This window comes from Lissotriton helveticus, chromosome 11 (genome assembly GCF_964261635.1).
Source record: "Lissotriton helveticus chromosome 11, aLisHel1.1, whole genome shotgun sequence".
NCBI classification, from domain to species: domain Eukaryota; kingdom Metazoa; phylum Chordata; class Amphibia; order Caudata; family Salamandridae; genus Lissotriton; species Lissotriton helveticus.
Window position 1 is genome coordinate 551,955,846 of NC_136072.1, and position 15,373 is coordinate 551,971,218.

At 48.0% G+C, this 15,373-nt stretch overlaps 1 long non-coding RNA gene across 1 annotated transcript in view; it reads left to right on the forward strand.

Annotated features, from left to right (window-relative positions):
- Positions 1 to 3,173, forward strand: part of LOC144790672 (uncharacterized) — a 183,562-nt gene extending 180,389 nt beyond the window's left edge. Inside the window, exon 3 of the long non-coding RNA XR_013602248.1 lies at positions 2,967 to 3,173. This is a non-coding gene — a long non-coding RNA (uncharacterized LOC144790672). The remainder of the gene's footprint in view (positions 1 to 2,966) is intronic.
- The last annotated feature ends 12,200 nt before the right edge of the window (positions 3,174 to 15,373 follow it).

A 15,373-nucleotide genomic window follows, 5' to 3' on the forward strand; every position in this document is an offset into this window, starting at 1 on the left:
ACACTGCAAAGCTTTTCTCCACAAGAAAGCTACACACCTGCGTCCCGGGTCCCGGGAAGAGGTTTCTGTCAAGTAACAAAGTAATGCCTACTTCTTTAGGAAGCATACTGGTTGGAAACTATAGAAGTTCATGCATAGTTTTACTGCTCTGATCCACGCTTCCGCACCATCTGTCTTGAAAATTAACAACTGCCATTGCCATCACTCATAACACTCACCTCTTAAGTGTGCTTCCCTCAAATTATCAAACTTGAACAACTCCAACATCATGAAGGGCTTAAAAACAACAGTGACAACCTCAACAGTAAGATCTGCTACACACTGGCCAAGAAGTAGCCTCTGAAGGTCCGGAAGCTCATTCCACCAGGGCTAAGTCGACTACCATTCCGTTGGCACATGGTGTGCCTGTGGGTAATGCTTGCCAGACTGCAACTTGGGCATCAGTGCATATATTTTTTTAACAGTCTTTATTGAGTTTTCATTGGCATACAAAGAGAATGTCTACATTACAATGTCATGGGATTGTACAACAATTTGTTCACAGTGTATAATATATAATCTTTTCAATCAGGTTACTTCTGGGAAATGTAAGAGAGCACAGTAATCCTATTGTTCTACGTCTGAGTGTTTACGGGCCTCAGTGCATACATAATATGACCTTGACAGGCGGGTCTTTTGTGAAGGACAATTAGTCTGCTCGATCCTGCAAGACTTTTTTGGTCTGAGTCCATTTCACAGATCCATCCGGCAACATGCTTTTTTTTAAGGTATTTATTCTAAGGTGAGGAATCAGTGGTTAGAAGTATCCATCAGAAGAACACGTTTCTTACCTTCAATAATGCTTTTTTTTGGTGAATACTCTGGGCCTGATTTAGTTCTTGGTGGATCGGTTACTCCTTCACAATGGTGACAGGTGTCCTGTCCTCCAAAATATAAATCCCATTATATCCTATAGGATTTATATTTTGGCAGATGAGATATCCGTCACCGTTTTGACAGAGTAACCCATCCGCAATGGAACTAAATCATGGCCCTCTATCTAAATGCAAATTTCTCACCACCTCCCTGTTCTGTTGAGTGGTCTCATTTTAGAAGTTCCAAGTTAGCATTCAGCAATCTGTTTCCAACATTCACTCCCCATGTCTGAGGGCATGGAAAGTGTAAAAGATAGGAAACTGATATCAGTGCACAGGGATGTCTCATATTCAGCTCCCCTCAGTAACTTCCGGGCGGTGTGGAATCAGTGCAGGGCTGCGTGGCGCCATTTAGTGGTGCGTGGGAGCCCTGCTTTGGAATGCATTTCCAGACCCAGTCTGGTGCCTGGAGAGTATTCTAAGGTGAGGAATCTGTGGTTAAATACAGCATTCCACAGGAAGCAACACTTAAGGTTATTGAGGACCTGTTCAGAGGAAGAGACTCGTATTCTCAAACAACCATCCATTTCATCTTGGAGTGTATGACCCTGGCTCTTAAGGAGAACTACTTTTAATATGAGGAAACCTTGTACCTACTTGTCCAAGGGACCTCTATGGACAGCACTTTCGTCGGAAGTCTGGGTGGCTTGTACATGCACCTATTTCGAAAAGCAATTTATCTTGGCTGATACCAATGCTTATACCAACAAGATCCTACACTGGCAACAATATATTGATGATATTTTGGTGTTATGGAAGGGTTTTAAAGATTGTTCAGAAGAGTTTGCAAATGGGTGATCACCTTAGATCCTTACGTCAGGTTCACTCATACCGCATCATCAGGAGAATTCCCTTTTTTGGATCTACTGATAAGGATTGATGATGGCAAACTATTGATGAGGACTTACAGTAGGAAGAAGGACCACATTAGCCTTCTACACTATGGAAGACACCTCCTAAGGGCATTGAGAATTAACTTACCCTACGGTCACTTTTTGCATCTATATGGAATTGTAGATCTTCGAGACAGGCTTTAGACCTCACAGAGAAACTCTGGAAATAAGAATATCCCAAAACCATCATCCATAGAGCCAGAAAGCGAGCTAGTAACAACAATAGCAATGCGTTACTGGACACAGTGGCCAGAGTGAAATGATCTAAACTGAAGTGTGTAACTACCTCTACCCCCCTGTGAAATGAAAATTGAAGATCATTTATTCTCTTTTAAGAGTTCCTGTATTTTAAGAGAGATGCTAGTACATACAAGACTAAGGAAAGGGAGAACGAACACTGGAATCACACAACTTTGAGGTCCCCTCCCATCATAATCTCACTACTCGGCGAAAAGAAATTGAACTGTGTCTAAGAAACAAGAGGTGCACAAACAAACTCACAAACTGCAATACCAAAAATTGTGTTTATCTCATCACTTGCCCATGCAATATATAGGCATGACCACAAGACCCATAGAAACCAGGATTAATGAACACTTGAGCAATATTCACTGTGGTCGGATAACCACAAAACTGACTGGCCATTTCCTTTATTCTAGACATACTCCAAATGATATTAGCTATGATATTAGCTGAGTTGTCTTGGAGACAGTTGAGGACAATGCTAGCGCTAAAGAATGTTTACTTGGAGTAGAACAGAGATGGATCTTTACATTAAGGACGTATCATGGGGGACTCAATGATGATATACGGGGGTCCCTTTTATCTAACAAATGATATAAATACAATGTAAATTTTTGTCTCCAAAATCATTAGTTTACAGAGTAACTTCCCCAAAAAACCAATAGGGTCTTTGCAGCGGGACAATCTTTTACTTATGAAGCTGATTTTACTTAATGAGAACACTAACTCCCCTTTTGTTATCCTTCATAGCAAAGAGCTCTTTTTCCAACGAGGCCCTCTTTTTTTTTTTACCTTTTCCCCCTCCTTTGGAACAATGAAAGGCACGAAGATACTATGTCATCCATCATTACAATATAACTGTCTGTAATTGTTATTCTGCATTCTTACTAAAATGATATTTTTATCTTTACTCTAGAAAGTGGATGGATCTCAGTAAGTTCCCTTCTTTTAAAATTGCCATTCAATGATGACTCCCACCGTAATGTTGATGGGCGCCTACGCTCGATGAGCGTTATGATGCGCACACGCGGTGACATCAGCACTGTGCGTCATGCCACGGTCCTGTCAATGGCCGATTTAAGCAGTCCTCCGGTCTCAGGTGGTCATCTATCTCAGAACAACAGAGACGGGTAAGCACAACGCAGGAACTCTCTACAGGAACAAATAAGTGCTCTATTCATAGACTCTGATTTGGGCAGCGTTTACCTACGTAAATACCTTCTGAAGCCCAGCGCTCATGCAGATATTCCATACTGAGTTCCTCTCTCTGTGAGTATGGAAGGGACCAGACATACTTACATTTTCAGTGAGATTCTTTTACTATCAGTTATACAAGGAGACCAACAAAGCAAGAAAAAACAGGCACGATTTTGCATTTTCCTATATGTACAGTACTTTTGTGTGAAGGCGATAAGGCTGTCACTATTTAGGAGCAAAACAAATGAACAGTACAATTTTATATGATAAGCTCAGTGTTTTAACATGGCAGCAAAACACTATATTTTAGTTTTTTGTGTGTCTTGCCTTTCTTTATGTTTTTACATCCTATACAGTGCTACATGAGTTCCCGCGAAAATATGGGTAATTCAGGATTGTCAGTTAAACATAAATCTTTTTGAAGTGTGACACCAGATGTTGGTCCACCAGATTGGGCATTCTTAGTATCTGCTAATTTGGGTCAACCCCTACATGTAGGTTAAGCATTTGTTTATTGGTCCTGACGAATTGCCAGTGATCCAGTTAGGTACAATACTAGTCAGAAAACACGTTGATCTAGATTAGATTTCATAGAACATTATTTCCTCGAGATCGCCTGTGTTTTTAAACTTAACACAGGACTCCAAGTATGAAAAGAGCATTTAGGGGGTTTCTTTAATTAATTAAAAAATGTCCTTCACTCACTTCTTTGGCCGATCTACTCTGCCCACAAATCAAGTCTGTGAATTGGGAGTTTAATGCTGATTTTGATAAAAAAGATCTCTGGCAAACAGCCCTCTTAAGGGGATGTCAGGCATTGCAGCACCGGCCCAAAGAGGAGCACTACATATATATATATATATATATATATTTATATATATATATATATATATATATCCAGTAGAGTTATAGTTAGGACCTATTATCCATAGGAAAATCACAACATTCTACTCCCAATAACTTTGGCGCCGATTAACGATTTCGCGAAATTGTCAAAACTTGTGGGGCGCTCCGGTCCGCTTCTCGGGGTGATTCGTCAAGCGGGGGCCGAGAAAAAAAGGGGGTCCCAAAACGTGTTTTCCCCAAGCAATTTCCCATAGGAAATTTTAGACACGACTGCAGCCCGATCTGCTGAACGGAATTACACCAAATTTGACAAAAAGGTAGCCCTTGGTTCAGAAAGATCCCTTTTTGTTAAATGGTGTAAATCTGTTCAGTAGTTGCTGAGAAAATCAAAATTAAAAAAGTTTCGATATCTATGGCCGCGCAGGATCCGCACACCCGCCCGATCACGAGCTTTATGCTAATTGGCTGTCAACACTCCAAACCAGGAAGTGTTGGCAGCCATCTTGTGCCTCGGTAGAACCGAGGCACAAGAAATCAGGCAAAGTAATGCGCAAAAAAAGAAAAGGGGGCAGGTTAGAAGCACCCTGACCCCCTAGGCCTGTTCAGGGGGTCCCACAAGGACCCCCAAGGCCCAAAAAAGCTTTTTTTTAAAAGAAAATCGGCGAGATTCGTGCACCCAGCGCGAATTTCAGCCTACATTTTTTTTTAAACGAAGCGCGGGTTCCCTCGCTTTGTTATTCTTTAGCCCCCGGGGTAGGGCAGAGAAAAAGTGTGCGGGGGCCCCAATCCCCCCCACACTGCCCCGGGGACCGCCTTCTCCCCGGGCTTTGCTCAAATGTTTGCGGGGGTGCACACAACCCCCCCTCCCCCGTAGTCCCGGGGGGGGGGGGGGCATCCAAGCCCACCCCAGGGATTTAATTAATTAATTGTCTAGCGGGGGCACACGGCCCCCCGCTGCCCCAGGGACCACCACCCCGGGGCTTTTTTTAAATTAAATATTCCTGTGGGGGTTGTGGGCTTGGGCCCCCCCCCACACTCCCCGGGGACCACCACCTCCCCAGGGCACTAAGTATTTAAATGTGGGGGTCCATTAAGCCCCCCCCCCGGGGCTTTGTAAATGTTGGGTGGGGAGCAGCGCTGCCTCAAGTAAGCGCCACGAAGTGTTGTAAAAAGTGGCGTGGCCTCTGAACACCTCTCTGCAACACAGCTTTCTGGCGCATACTGGAGGTACCTGGTGGGCTAGTTGGCCCCTAGGGACCCTCAGGATTGAAGAGGAATTAATTCCCCAACTTAAAACACGCCACAGGGCGTGTTTGCAGACATGTCATCTCAGGCCCTGCCCCCTTCCTTCACCATTGTGCAAACGCGCCCCCTGGTGAGTTGTAAGTTGGGGAATTAATTCCCCTTCAATACTAAGGGTCCCTGAGGGCCAACTAGCCCACCAGGTACCTCTAGTATGCACCAGGGAGCTGCGCTGCAGAGAGATGTTCAGAGGCCATGCCCCTTTTTACACCTCTCTGCAATGCAGCTCTGTGGCGCTTACTGGCTCGTTTGACCCTATGGACCCTCAGGATTAAAGGGGACTTACTCTCCCAACTTAAAACAGCCACAGGGCACGTTTACACAGTGGTGAAGGGAGGGGACGGGGCCTGAGGTGACGTGTGCAAACACGCCCTGTGGTGTGTTTTAAATTGGGGAAATAATTTCCCTTCAATCCTGAGGGCCCCTGGGGGCCAACTAGCCCCACAGGTGGTTCCAGTAAGCGCCACTGCGCTGCGTTGCAGAGAGGGGGTCCAGGCTGTGTCCCTATTTACACCTCTCTGCAACTGCGCTTACTGGAGGTACTTAGTGGGCTAGTTTGACCCTAGGGACTCTCAGGATTCAAGGGGACTTAATCTCCCAACTTAAAACTGCCACAGTGCGTGTTTACACAGTGGGGAAGGGAGATGACGGGGCCTGTGGTGACGTGTGCAAACACGCCCTGTGGTGCGGTTTGAGTTGGGGAAATAATTCCCCTTCAATCCTGAGGGCCCCTGGGGGCCAACTAGCCCCACAGGTGGTTCCAGTAAGCGCCACTGCGCTGCGTTGCAGAGAGGGGGGTCCAGGCCGTGTCCCTATTTACACCTCTCTGCAACTGCGCTTACTGGAGGTACTTAGTGGGCTAGTTTGACCCTAGGGACTCTCAGGATTCAAGGGGACTTAATCTCCCAACTTAAAACTGCCACAGTGCGTGTTTACACAGTGGGGAAGGGAGATGACGGGGCCTGTGGTGACGTGTGCAAACACGCCCTGTGGCGCGTTTTGAGTTGGGGAAATAATTCCCCTTCAATCCTGAGGGCCCCTGGTGGCTAACTAGCCCACCAGGTGCTTCCAGTAAGCTCCACTGCGCTGCGTTGCAGAGAATTGGTCCAGGCCGTGCCCCTTTTTACACCTCTCTGCAACGCAGCTCTGTGGCGCTTACAGGAGGTACCTAGTGGGCTAGTTGGACCCCAGGGACCCTCAGGATTCAAGGGGATTTAATCTCCCAAATTAAAACGGCCACAGGGCGTGTTTACACAGTGGTGAAGGGAGGGGACCGGGCCTGAGGTGACGTATGCAAACACGACCTGTGGCGCGTTGTACGTTGGTGAATTAAGTCCCCTTTAATCCTGAGAGTCCCTGGGTCCAACTAGCCCACCATGTACCTCCAGTAAGCACCACAGAGCTGCATTGCAGAGAGATGGTCCGAGCCATGCCCCATTTTACACCTCTCTACAATGCAACTCTCTGGCACTTACTGGACATACCTGGTGGGTTAGTTGGCCCCCCGGGAACCTCAGGATTCAAGGGGACTTTATCCCCAACTTAAAACGCCCACAGGGCGTTTGCACACATATCACCTCAGGTCCCCCCCTCCCTTCACCAGTGTGCACGTTTTAAGAGGTCGTTTTAATCCCCCTGCCCTATTATGTACTAGGGGCTTACAGAGGAGGTCATGCTAATCACGGGGTTACCCCAACCATAGTGTTCCCTAGTGTATGTAGGTGTTTTCACTGTATTCTAAGTGTCTTTTAGCATACCACTGGCTCTAGGCCTGGTTAGTCAGGGTCCGTTAACACCAGTACCCGTCTGAAAAAGTTGTGGGCAGAGAATGATTTTGTGACAAGGCCTCTTTCTGCTCCTCTGTTGGTTCTTTCTGCACATGTATTGCTTGTTCCTGCACTTTTCTTCGTCTTTGAGGACTTCTGTTGCTTCTTTCTGTATTTCTTTTGCTTCTTTCTGTGCGTTTTTTCTTCTTTCTTCAAATGTCCTACCTCTGTAGGCATAGTTAGAAACTAGCATTTAGGCACGTTAGAGATAGGAATTAGCATTAAAAAAACTTTGAAATTCACTGAAACAAACATAGGTTTCAAGCACGTTATAGTTAGAAATTAGCATTTAAAAAACCTTAGAAATTCACTGAAAAAACCATAGGTTTCAGGGGCGTTATAGTTAGTTGGACATTTCACTCGTACAAAACCAGTGAAATTCCCCCGTTATAGTTAGTTCAGCTTACTATAACTCGTGTGCCCGCAATGCACTGCTGATGACGTCACATATTACATCACTCATGACATGGTCAGTGACATCACTGATGACATCACTGATGACATCTCAAATTACATCACTGATGACATCATCCTTCTGATAGAGTGGCAAACCTCCTCTCACCCTAATATAACCTTTGATACACACACTCAAAAATAGAAACTAACGGGGGAGGAGCTTCGCGCGCATCCGAAATGGCCGCGTGAGCACAAGGCTCCCGAGACCCTCGCCACCTCCCGCATCTATCTTGAATTTTATCCTGATTACGATGACGGGTTATTGAAGACGCAACCCAGCTGATGTAATAGCTGCTTTCATAAATCGAATTGGACTCCGGGAACCACAACTACGATACTTTGATTTTTTTTTTTTTTTTTTTAAACCTTTATTGTAGCATTCAATAAAAATACAAGCATGGGCCTACAACCGCAGGGGCCAGCCGCTAAACAAAATTAAGACCCCCTATATCACGGTACGACACAGCTCATCAGCCGACAACCCTGAGGTCCGGCAGCGATTCAGGATAGAGCTTGCATTAGAATGCACAACTGAGTCCCAGGATGAGACAGAGGTTCCATTTTATATTATTTAAGAAAAGATCAGGTGCCATACAATCAAACAGAAGAATACGGGGGACAGGGCAAGAGACAGGATATGCACGTAAGAACCGCTATAATGGAACATTGGCGCCAAAGCATATGGATCGATGCAAACGACAATACAATATACATTCAATGTTGAGCGCCAGTTCTCAGGGCCTGCTCACCCGGGAATCAGGATATCATAAAAAGCATAAGCACTAAATACAAGTACACAATAAGAATCTGAATGATTCACAAGCTATACTGATCCTTTAAGGAAGAGAAAGGGAAGGAAAGAAAAAGGCCATAGAAATAAAAAAAGGCAAAATAAAAAAAAAACTTTCCAACCCCCCACCCTGCACCCCTGCAAATGGCTACAGCCTAACCCCATTAGCAGCGTGCCTGTCGCCCCTAATAACTAAAACCCTAAAAGTAGGAAAAAGAGTGGAGGAGGGCTTATCCGTTTGGGCTCCTAGCCCCTTTAGTCCCCCCCGCCAGAAACAGACACCCCCTATCACTAAAAGCCCAACGTATGACAACACTTATAGAAAAAATTAGGGGGTACCGTAATACACCGCCCAGCCCTTTAGATCAAACAGTTGCAGGTCGAACACCCGTAAAAGCCACTCCAACCCGTCCCGACCTAGTTGATCTTAACCTTGGCCCTTCTGAATCAGCACACGAACCCCCCCCAGCGAGACCCAAAGGCATACAAAGGAGTAATAGAGGAGAAGGGAGTCATCAAGAATCAATCTATGGCGACTCGTAGGCAGTGAGTCCACAAGAACTTCAGACGCAGAAGAACTCTCCCTCCTAGATGGACAGTCCCAATGTATCTTGCCCAGGAGTCGTAAAGTCACCAAGAAAGGAGAAGACGACCACAAAATGAATGGAAAGTCAAGAACAAAAGTCTCCGGGAGGGGAATGCCTTTCGATACCTCCAAAGTCGATAGTGGTGGAAGGTTCGGCAATACACTGACGACCTCGGAACACCTTCCTCCAGGGCACCATCCGATGGTATCAATACTTGCTTCCTCACGGGGTTCTCGCACGGAGTCAAAATGGCCGTGGTTTGAATGGCTGCAGATTGCTGTTCCAACAGTAGAGAGAAGTGTGGAGAAGTGTGGCTCAATGGTTAGAGCGGGCAGACCTTGATGCAGAGCTCTAGCCAGGGACCAGGGTTCGATTCCCGCCTCGGCGGGTCTCCGGCCCATTAATTCCCCTGACTGGATATTCTCGCCTCAGTGCCTGTTCTGATCATGGGTCCCACGCTGCAACTCTGGGCAATAGCTTGCTTAGTCTCCACAACGGCCCCAAAAGCGCTGGGATGCCTGGCTGCACCTGGGGTGTGCCCAGGAGTGGACATTTCCCAGGAAAGCCAGGAAGGGTTCCTAAGCGGTATACGGACAGCGCCGGGACACCTCCAGTGGAGGTAGCTGTGCGCTTTACAAATTCCGACATTTAACAGTAAGGCTGGGTCCGGTTCCACCAGGAGTATCTCAGATAGGCGCGTGTCCAATTTGCACAATAAGACATCCACATGTGAATGAAACGCCCTAATTTCTGCCAATATTGACCTCAGCGATGGCTCAAGCACCGTTCGATCCGTAATCTCACACCCGACACCAATCACAATCACCTCCCCGGGTGAATCTGGCATCCTCAGAGGGGACAAACAGGATCACGAACGTGCAGATGCGGAGGGTGACCAGTCTTTATTCGCAGCCACGGTCAACCCGGTTAAGGCCGCAGGCCAGAGACCCCGACTCACCGAACCCCGGCGGGCCCAATACCGGGTCCGCGAGACGAGGACCCCCTCCCGCAGCCAACAGCAAGCAGAGTCACTCCTCCATCGATGCTGAGCAATAGAAACGATTGCCGCCAAAGTCGGGCTTAAACAAAGCCTCCACTCCGATTGACCAGACCCAGCTTGGTTCTCCCAGCCGATGTTGTTGCACTGCAGCCCGGCTGTGAAAGTACTCGAGGCCCCGGCTTCACCGCTGGAGTAGGCCACAATCTTCAACACGATGTAACTTCGTCAAACCAGCCGATAAAAGTTCCCGGATTTCACCATCGGAGTGCGGAACAGTTCATGTACACAGAGGCTAGGCGTAAAATCAGGATAATGTACAGGATATTGCGGCGGGATACGGAGGTCGGCGGAGCCGGGAGCCTAAGCAGCCATCTCGTTTGCTGACGTAGCTCCTCCGATACTTTGAACTTTTGTGGCCCACTCCATGGAGCTGCCCGGGGCTCGAGTCATTATGGTGCCCAGGCAGTAGTTGAACAACATCGGCCTGCGGGGCTCTGTCCACAACCTTGGAGTTAACTTTCGGTTTCGTTTTTGGTTCCTTGGCCTCCTCCTATCTCAGGACCGCTCTGGTAGCCCGGGGTACAGCCGGACCCCGCAACCCCACCGTGGGCCAACTGCTGAGTGTTTCTGGTTGTGGGGATATCCTGCTGAAATTCGCTTTTGGAGATCCCGGTGGGTGACTTGTGTGGAGCCATATTTACCAGGTCTCAAAGGCCCCTCCGTGGCGCAATATCTACTATGGCGAGCAAACCCGATAGCGAGAAATGAAAGAGCAAGATCATTCAGCGGGGGGGGGGGCACTATTCAATCGAATGTTATGGATCGCTATACCCATCCTAAAGGTTCCCCCGGTGGTGCGAGTAGGTCTCTGGAAGTGGCAGGTGACCGCTCAGCTGGGCCGGATGATTTGACTCTACAGGATGTCATGGGCGCCATTGCTAGTATGAAGACCTCCATTGGCCAGCAATATGAGGCTCTGGCCCTTAAGCTAGACACTGTGGCAATCGCCGTCAGTCTGATCAGGGTGGACTTATCAAAGACTAACGAAAAGGTCAAATCCTTAGATTTGAGGACCTCCAGCCTTACGACGGATGTGTCCGATTTACAGATAGAGGTTCGCAACCTACGATCCTCCAATGATCTCTTTGCTCATCGGCTGGAGGATTTCGAAAGTCGGGCCAGACGCAATAATGTACGTATTATTGGGGTCCCTGAAAAATCGGAAGAACCAGCTGCGGATCTCCTTGTCGAGGACCTCATCCTAAATCACCTCGCCCCCAAAGGCCTGAGCAACTTCTTTGCGGTGGAACGAGTACACAGAGTGCCGGGTAGGAAGCCGAAGCAGGGTGCCCCTCTGCGGCCTATCATCGCCAGAATGTTCAACTTCAGAGATAGAGACGCTATACTGCAGGCATCTCGGGTGGGCGGCCCCACGAAGTTCGAAAACACTACGGTGAGCTTCTACCCAGACTTCACCCAGTTCGTTCAGAAGCAAAGGATGGGGTTTCAGGGGGTGAAGCGACGACTGAGGGACATGGGTATAAAATATGCGATGCTTTTCCCAACTCGGCTACGTGTTGAATACGAGGATCGGACGTTTTTCTTTGATCGCCCTGAGAGTGTGAGTGACTGGCATGATACATTGCCTACGCAGCGTGATTGCACGGAACAATCTGGAGGAGCTGAAGGTGGCCCGATGGAGCAAGAATGAGAAGTGGTTTCTGGTTTCCGGACTTTGAGTATAACTTGCAGCTGCAGTTTGATGACTTTTACACTTGTGTTATTTATGGTGGGATACCCAGGGGTGGCGGGGGGGAGTGGGACTTTTTCCTCCTCCGGGTTTCTTTTTGTAGACTAGTTTAATGTTAGGGCGACAGGCACACTGCAAGTTGGGTTGGCTTTTGAGTCCAACGCAGGGGTTCAGGGTGGGGGGGTTGTATCGGGTACTTGTTGGGGGGTGGGGAAGGGGGTTTGGGTGTGTTTCATGTTTTCTCAAGGCAACGTATTTTTCTATTTCTGGATCTGGGTTTTGTGTTTGCTATGGGGTGGGTTCTGCATTCATTTCTGGGATGGGGGTAGGGGGTTGAAGTTATTATGTTGGAATGTTAATGGGTTGGGGGATAGGATAAAACGTGGGGTAGTGTTGCAACTACTGAGACGCCTCTCCCCTGATATAGTGTTACTTCAAGAGACACATCTGATTGGAAACACATGCCACGCTATGAATCGGCAAGGATATCGTCTTGTTGCACACTCCGGATTCACTACTGGTTCTAGGGGGGTGGGTATTCTAGTTAGGAGCTCCCTCCCCCTGGAGGTAGATGACATCATCCTCGACGACAGGGGCGCTATGCTGCTCTCACTGGTAGGTGGGAGGGGAAGACTGTCTCATTGCTTTCTGTATATGTCCCACCTGGTCTGCAAACCACAACTTTTGCTGATTTGGGGAGAGTAGTTCTGGGACTTCCAGATGGCATTCTGGTGATGGGTGGAGATTTTAATTCTGTCGTCTCTGGCAGGGAGGACCGCTACCCCCCCCATGGACCTCACGAGATCACAATCTTGGCTGAGTGCCTTTCTGGAGACGTTGAGACTGGTAGATTGTTGGAGGCTGCTGCATCCGGGACAGGCGCAATACACCTTCCACTCTGGTGCTCACGGTAGTCACTCTAGACTTGACTATGTCTTGATGCCAGCAGCACAGGCCTTGTCAGTTAGAGAAGTTAGACACCTGGCTCGGGGTATTTCAGATCACTCCCCACTGTGGCTTTTGATGGACACGAGGTTGGGGGCTGAGGGTCGAGTGGCCCCGATTAATCCTTGGTATCTCCATAACCCCAAAACCCGGGCAGAGTTGGTCAAGTCTCTGGATCAGTATTTTACTGAGAATGTGGGATCTGTGTCCTCTTCTGTTTCACTGTGGGAGGCTTTCAAGACGGTTATCCATGGACAGGCGCTATCATTAATCACTGGTGCCAAGAAAAGCAAAAATGAAGCGGTGGTCCGCCTCGAGACCGAAATAGCTGAGCTGGAAGGGGCTTTGGAGTTGAGTATCACTCATGATAGGGTTCATGTCCTCAGTCTCAAACAGCTTGATTATAGGGCGTTGGTAACCGACGCTGCTAGTGTTATGAGTAGAGAGCAACAGGGACGGCTATATGATGTGGGAGACAAGGCTGGGAAACTGATTGCTTGGTTAGACAGAAAGGAGAGGGCGAGTCGTGTGGTTCCTGTGATTGAGGGAACAGATGGAGTGCGAGTGACTGACCCTGTTGAGATTGTTTTTTTTTTATAACCATTTTTTTGTTTTGGGGGCTATACAGCCAGGAAAAAAATAGAACAAGCATGTCAGTATCAAGCAATGCCCACACATCCCCCTCCCTCCCCACCCCTTCGCCTCCCTCATAGTCCAGGATCCACACATCATCATCCCAGTGTACAGCCATCATAGTCCTCTGAGTCCAATTTGGGAACAGATCCTGATCCTGCAGGCCCACACCCTTCACGGCTATCTTACGGACAAATGTGAGCGACCATTTAGAGTCCCCCATCCAGTCCATGGTATTGTCGCCATTTGCCCCACACTCTGCGGAACTTCCTAGGGCATCCTCTTGCTTTGTAGGTGACTCTTTCGGCTGCCTTGTATAGGTCCATCCCCCTCCTCCATTCCTCTAGCTGTGGTATGTCTACCGCCCCCCATTTCCTGGCTACATCTCGTTTGGCCATTACCAGTGCCAGTCCTAGAAAAATCAGCAAGGGGCGTGTTAAGTCCACATCATTGGTCATCCCCAAGAGTACCAGTTTTGGGTCTGAGGGGATATCCATCTCCAGGACCTCTCCCAGTTCAGCGAGGACTGCCCTCCAGTATTTTTGAATATTGGGACAGGACCAAATTGTGTAAAAGAAATCACCTCCATCGTGGCCGCAGCGTAAGCAACTAGGGTCAGGTACCCTCCCCATTTTATGCAACCTCACTCTATCAAAGTAAGACCTATGTAAGATCTTAAATTGGATCAAACGGAGGCGTGATTTAATCGCAACCTCCCTATGGTGCATCAATACCACCCCCCAGTCCACCTCATCCATCTCTCCAACTTCCTGCTCCCAAACGGTCCTGAGGCCCTCCAATCTGTTTGGTCTATTATTCATGATAGTTTTATATGTTAGGGATACCGCCTTCCTGGGGATCTGTTCCGGTAGCAGGCGACCTTCCAGAGGAGCATACTCAGGGAGTGCCTCCATCTTTGTCCCCTCTGCCCTCCATGCATGACGCAGCTGCATATATTTAAAGAATTGGGAGCGGTGGAGGCCAAAATCTCTTTGTAGTGATGGAAAGGATTGCAGCGCCCTTTTTTATTTATGTCTCCTAATGTGGAGATGCCTATGGCATCCCATCCCTGAAACCCTTTCAGTTTACTAAGTTCCGTCAGCCAAGCGCAATTCCATAGTGGAGTTTGCTTTGTCGGTTTGTGTTCCCATTGAATTACCTTCGTCGCCCTTTTCCATGCTCCTAGTGTGATCTTAGTAGCGGGTAGTTACCCGGCCTGTCCCTTTCCTCCGTAGATGTAGTATATACATGTGCGAGTGCCCATAGTGTGTCGTTCTAATGCATATGTGGGGTGTGTGGCAGGTGCATGTATCCATTCATTAATGGGTGCCAGGTGTTCCGCCCAGTAGTAGGCCTCCAAGTCGGGCAATGAAATGCCCCCATCATATTGGTGTCGCTGTAGGGTCGATAACGCTATTCTAGGTTGTTTACCCAACCATAAATAGGACCGCAATTCCGCATGGATATCCCGGAAGACCTTACATTTCAGTTGGAAGTATTCATTCTGGAATGCATATAAGAATCTTGGAAGTGAGATCATTTTAAACATGGCTGCCCGCCCAAGGATCGTCAGAGGAAGAGATTGCCATCTGCTTGCGTCTTCAGTAAAACTGCGTATGACGCGATGAATGTTACGTTCGTAGGAGAGATTGCTGTCTGTTGTGACATATATCCCCAGATACGTAAATCCCTGTCGAGTTGTCTGAAGTCTCTCCGGCAGGTTGGGCCACTCATCCCTTCCTTGGGGGTCGTAGAGCGTTGATTTGTGCCAATTGATCTGGTACCCAGATTGGGCTCCATATCTATTTAGCGCAGCAAACAGGGCCGGTATAGTACTGTCCGGCTGTGTAATATATAGCAGGACATCATCAGCGTATAAGGACAGTTTTTCTTCGCTTTCATCTGCTTGGCCTATCCGAAATCCCGTGATCCCTACATTTTGTCTAACTGCGCAAGCCATTACTTCAATAGTGAGGGCGAACAGGAGGGGG